Below are 7139 nucleotides of genomic sequence, written 5' to 3' on the forward strand. Positions count from 1 at the left end.
ATGAACTTTTCTTTGTCGAAAATACTGAAATATTAAGAAATAGTAAATTAGTAAAAACAAAATGGCAATGTTTACATAGTAATAACTATTTTGAAGCAAACTTCCTGACAATATAAATTACATAAGTAGCATTGATAAATAAAGTCATTATTTTGTCTTGAGCATAAAAAACAAATCGTGACAATTCTCTAATTCTTGAGAAGTTTAATAATTTTTGAAAAGATATTCAGGAACATATATCTACATCACAAGAAAAATTGTAAACAAAAACAAATGAATTTAGACTACAATAAAAATTAAACTAATACAAACTTCAATTGTTGTTATTACAAGTCATATGAATTTTTCTTCTTCGAAAATACTGAAATATTAAGAAATAGTAAATTAGTAAAACAAAAGGGCAATGTTTATATCGTAATAACTATTTTGAAGTAAACTTCCTGACAATCTAAATCACATAAGTAGCATTGATAAATAAAGTCATTTTTCTGTCTTGGGCATCAAAAAAATAAATCGTGACTATTCTCTAACTCTTGAGAAGTTCAATGATTTTAGAATAAGATATTCAGAAGCATATATCTACATCACAAGAGAAATTGTTAACAAAACAAATGAATTTAGACTACAATAAAAATTAAACTATTACAAACTTCAACTGATGTTATTACAAGTCATATAAACTTTTCTTCGTCAAAAATACTTAAATATTAAGAAAGAGTAAATCAATAAAACAAAAGGGCACTGTACATATAGTAATAACTATTTTGAAGCAAACTTCCTGACAATCTAAATTACATAAGTAGCATTGATAAATAAAGTCATTATTTTGTCTTGAGCATAAAAAACACAAATCGTGACAATTCTCTAACTCTTGAGAAGTTTACTAATTTTTGAAAAGATATTTAGGAACATATATCTACATCACAATAGAAATTATTAACAAAAACAAATGAATTTAGACTACAATAAAAATTAAACTAATACGAACTTCAATTGCCGTTATTACAAGTCATATGAATTTTTCTTCTTGAAAAATACTGAAATAGTAAATTAGTAAAACAAAAGGGCAATGTTTATATCGTAATAACTATTTTGAAGCAAACTTCCTGACAATTTAAATCACATAAGTAATATTGATAAATAAAGTCATTTTTTTTGTCTTGGGCATCAAAAAATCAAATTGTGACTATTCTCTAACTCTTGAGAAGTTCAATGATTTTAGAATAAGATATTTAAAAGCATATATCTACATCACAAGAGAAATTGTTAACAAAAACAAATGAATTTAGACTAAAATAAAAATTAAACTATTACAAACTTCAATTGGCGTTATTACAAGTCATATAAACTTTTTTTCGTCAAAAATACTTAAATATTAAGAAATAGTAAATCAGTAAAGCAAAAGGGCAATGTATATATAGTAATAACTATTTTGAAGCAAACTTCCTGACAATCTAAATCACATAAGTAGCATTGATAAATAAAGTCATTCTTTTGTCTTGAACATCAAAAAAAAATCGTGACAATTCTCTAACTCTTGAAAAGTTAAATAATTTTTGAAAAGTATATTCAGAAGCATATATTTACATCACAAGAGAAATTGTTAAAAAAAATAAATGAATTTAGACTTCATCATGTTAATTTCATATATTTGAACATTACATACTAATGTATATACTAAGCAAAAAAAATTATTTTATCATCAAAATTATTTTCCTCAATTACTAGAGGTTAAGGAATATACCCTCTTAGGATAGTACAATTTACTTCATCATAATAGTGGTACCTCATATTCCGCTAAACTTCAAACTCACTTAATGACAATAAATCACACGAAATATTTTTAAATGCAAGAGGAAGAAGAGTAAAAAAAAAATTGTGGTTGCAAATGAGAGGATACCCCTCTATTTATAGTCAACAAAGGGTAGTATGAACAAGTATTTTTTTTTGTCTTATTTGAAAAGTCATGACCTTTCCGGGAAGTCACAACCCTTTGGAAAAGTCACAACTCATAAAAAAATCACAACCCTTTGAAAAAAGTCACAACTTATCAGAAAAATCACAACCTAAGTTAGGGGTATTATAGTAATTTAACATCCAAGTTAGGAGTTCATGCTTTTAAGGTAATATAGATATGTGATGTGATGAATTACATTGAATTTGAAGAATAAATGCAAGCTCAAATTAATGAATAATGAGTCGATTCAACCTAAATTATTAATTGCAAGGTACATCATATATATTGCTATCAACTGAATTTCAAAAGTAAATTACTCTAACGACTTTAAATATGCAATTCTTATAATATACATCGAATATTCAACTTATTAAAAGTTTTATATAATATGTCACAATAAATAATTTAAAATGTTGGTGTCATGGTTGTAAAATGTTTCATGTCTTATAATTTTTGCCTTTCTTTTTAAGAAATAGCAACCTCCACCTTCTTACAGTTGCATACATATTAAGAAGTTGTCATCAAAGGAAAGTAGTATTTAATAAAAATTGTACATAAATTCGATCAGCATACTTCCTTACTATGAATAGTAAATCATTATCCATTTCACGGTGTAAACCTACAATAAATAAATGAATTATTATTTGTTACAAAAATAATAATTATGGAAATATTTAATTATCATAATTAATTACATGTAAATGTACCCTTTGTCTCCTTTGCTTGATTCAAAATTATTAATTCTATCATCTGTAAAAAATAATAATTTGTTAAGTTGTGTACATATAATTGTATTATAAAATATAACACAATTATGTGTGAGATATTGACAGTTGACTTTTCAAAATAACAAATCAAATTTGACAGTCATAACATAAAATAAGACTCGAATAGTATGAAAATTAAAGGAAACATATTTTCCACAAGCTACAACTAATATTGATAAGCAGCAAAGGAGAAATTAATGTACACCATGAATATACCTATTCAGATGTTGCTGAGTAGAATAAGACGAGAAAGGACAAATAATTTTTTATGGGAAAGACGAAATCTCTAATCGAACAAAACTAAGTAAAAAGTATCACTCTATTGTGGACTTTATATAGTGGAATGAAACATGTAAATATAATTATACTACATAACAATATTATGATTCAAGAAAACTCAAAAGACAAAATAAATAAAAGCTACACACTGTGAAATTATTATTATTATATTATGATTGGAGGAAATTCAAAAGACAAATAACTAAAAGCTACACACTATGAAATGATTATTATTATTATTAGTAAAATTATCCATGCTTCGCACGGAAATTAGATATCACAAAATTTATAAAATAATATTTAAAATATATCCGTCATTAAAACTAAAACACTATATTGTCTTACAAACAAGATTACGTAGTAACGAACATTAATAATATAAAGGAAAATGATAATTATAACATCTTATCATTTATCCTTCAATCAATCATCTTTAATTTGATTTTATAATTTATCATTTTGCCTCCGGGAAGTGTTACTATTTGATATTTTTGGGAAATTATTTCTAATAAATAAATAACATTTATCTGTACTACCAAATACTTATAACAATAACTTTACAGAAACATAAACAAAAAGTTTAAACATGTACTCAAAAATAACAATTAATATCATAAGCATAAATTAATGACCGTAAAAAAATATACCGGGATCTATAACAATAGTATGAAACAGAAAGGAAAAAATTGAGTTAACTGAATGCTCAATGTTCCCTTAAGAAAATTATCCCCCTCTAGTACTCGAGGTTTAAAGGAATAGATCCTCTCATGATGGAACGATTCTATTCACAAGTGTATTGATACAAAAACAATGGTGTCAGTGAGCCACTCAACAGGAGCAAAGTACATGAATATTTAATTGTGCAAAAGGAGAAGAAGAAGTTCAGAATTTTCGTTGTTTTAAAATGAGAGAAAATTCCTCTATTTATAGACAAAAAGGATAGTGTGAACAAATGCTTATTGTGCCTTACCGGAAATGTCACAACTCTTTGAAAAGTTACAACCCTTCAGAAAGGTAACAACCTTTCATAAAAGTCACAATTTTTCATAAAAGTCGCAACTGTTCATAAAAGTCATATATTTTCATGAAAGGGAAAGAGTATTTTGGAAATAAATAAATTTAAAAGGAAATTCTTGCTTGTGGTGGCTCCACGTAAGCCAGCCTAGGGTTCTTTTTATATAAATATATGATATATGATTATATTATGATTTGAGGAAATTCAAAAAACAAAATAAATAAAAGTTACATGTGAAATGCTTATTATTTATTGGCAGATGCCACAATAATGGAAAAATTCACACAATTGTAGTCTCCACTCTCCAATAACAATTAGAAGATGAACATTCCTCCATATTTAATGCATGGCACACCTTCCGTTGCCTTTAATGCCTAAACTTTTGGAATTAGAATGAATAAGATATAGAATTGGGTGAAAAGGAATTTTGCATGTAAAATTAATTAAAGCAATGATTCAATTGATAACATTAACTATAAAAAGGGGTAAAAAAAATCAGAGTTTGAAGAGAATTTTAAACTGAAAATTCATATAAAGATACATTAAATAGGCAATAAGAATTTACCTCGGAGAATTATAACGTGATTTCAATGGTTGTAACTGAATGTTTTAACCACAAGCCATTACAATTTCAATTCAATGGTAGTAATTGAATGTGTCGAGGCTCAAGTGTTGCAACCTTTTCAGGAATAACTTATATTTAACTAATTAGAGAAAAGGATATATATATATATATATATATATATATTATGATTATTATTTAATATTTGATTAATAAGATATTTTGATAATATTTTTATTTAGTGTAGGGGTAAAATGGTAATCCAATGTTTAAGTTAGGAACTTTCCACTTTTAATAATACTAGTTCCATGGAACGTGTGTTGAACGTTTATTCCTAAAACTTATTATAAATTTTGTATTGTAAATGGTAGCTTTTAAATAACATATATACTATGGACTTTTTGTGTTATAAAATAAAAATCAAAACATACAAAAAGAAAATAACAATTCACAAGTTGAGGTTAGAAAACTTTGCAAAATTGATGCTACTAATTGACATATATAGTACTTTAATTAATTTGAAGATACATATTCGAACACATAATTTTATTGAGTCCTACCATGATTAACCCAAATGTTGTCAGAAATTATAAAAAAAAAAATAGAGAGAGATAATTGTATATTGTATATATAACATAAAAATGAAAAATACAATATTACCTATAAAAAATATTAGTATAGCACTCAAAATCTATAAATATGAAAGAATCAACTACCAATTGTTATATACTTCATCGAATACCTGAAATTGAAGATGACGAAAAAGAAGTAGATTTGGGGTATATTTTTGTCTACTTGAATTAACGATAAATTTTGCTACTGATTGTCTTTAGGAATTCTCAGTAAATAAAAATAGTAAAAATTAGGCAAATGACATAGTATAAGAAAGAAATTACTTACGTTCCCTACTCTTTCATTAATTACCAAAAATCCCTTTTTTTAGTGTTTTTCGGATACATAATATAACAGTGTGGATACTTAATATAGCAGCGCGGATACTTTAATTAATAACGGGCGGATACTTAAACTAATAAAGTATCCGGTTAAGTTGAATTGGGGGAAATTAAGGGATTTTTGTATTTTAGTAAAAGAGTAGGGAAATATTGAGAATAGGTAAAGAAGTGTTGTGTATTTAAGTAATTTTTCCATAAAAATAACCACTTTTAGTCTTTCTTTAGTGCTTTGAATAATTAATCAGAGAAATATTAGTACAAATACATTTTTCCCACCCCCCACTTACATATTGCTCTTTTCAACTTCAGAAAATATTAGACATCAAATGTTAAAGTTTGGACAATTTCAAGTAAAACTCAAATTAATGATTCATACGAGAACCTTTTCTGTTAAACTTGCACGCTTTTTCTTTCCGTTTCAATTAAATTATTTGAAATTTTATTGAAATTTCCAATATAGTTGTCGAATAACAGTATAGAGTGGTGCTTAGTAAACAAAAAATTGCTGAAACAATAATATACATTTTTATAAATATTCATAGAAAGTAATAAGTAAATAAAATAAACTGGTAAATTTGCACCTTTTCTCTGTCGTTTGTGTTGATGGTGATACATATTCTTAATTTATAAATTATAAATTCATTTAGATGAGTTGGTTATTGACAGAATCTAATGGATGAGATAAAGACAACTCATTATTGATTTAATTTGGTCATTTAATGGATTATTTAAATTATTTGTGCATACGGAAAGCCATGAAGACAAAAGGAAATGGATATATAGTTATTATGCTTAGGAGGAAAAGCCTTATCATGAGATTTAATATTCATTGTATAATTCGTCCAAAGACTTCTTTGTGATTCTTGTTACCATCAAAATAATATTCAATATAGATTTATTTTTCAAAAAAAAAATATTCAATATAGATCAAGCACAACAACTACACTTCTACACTTTAATACTGATAATAGTAATTTGATGGAAATATTAAACGTTAACATCAATTGGGATGTGAGAAGCTTATGGGAAAATATCTAATGACCAAGAATAATTAAGAAAAAGGCGATTAATTAAGTTGTCCATTGATGGAAAGTAATTTTGCTTTTAGATAAGATGTAATTAAATATTTACATGACTTTCAATCCTATAAAAAAATTAAAATATTACCCCTCACAACAAATCTTATGTTATAACATTAAAAATCACTAGGAAAAATAGAAATATATAAATAACATAACTAAATTAATTATAAGCCAATAAAAAAAATATACATAAATCATAAGCATGTTTTTTTTAATCATTTTAGGAGAATAAGAAGAAGATAAGCGTTAATGACAACTAAATATACCTTTAATTTCGTAATTAAAAGTCATATTAAAAATGCGAATTCAACTTCTTGATATAGGGAGGATATTCAATTATTAATATATAAAAAGTAATCATACTTCTTATCAAGTATTTTTTCTTTTTTCTTTTTCTACTATTTTTATTTTACTATATAAGAGGGAATTGGTGCTTACCAAGCATCACTCCGTCGACATATGTGCTTGCTCATAAGGATAGTGTTGTCATTTTACTTCCAATTTTACACAAAAACCACAACTTC

This window comes from Solanum stenotomum, chromosome 5, assembly GCF_019186545.1.
Source record: "Solanum stenotomum isolate F172 chromosome 5, ASM1918654v1, whole genome shotgun sequence".
Lineage (NCBI taxonomy): Eukaryota > Viridiplantae > Streptophyta > Magnoliopsida > Solanales > Solanaceae > Solanum > Solanum stenotomum.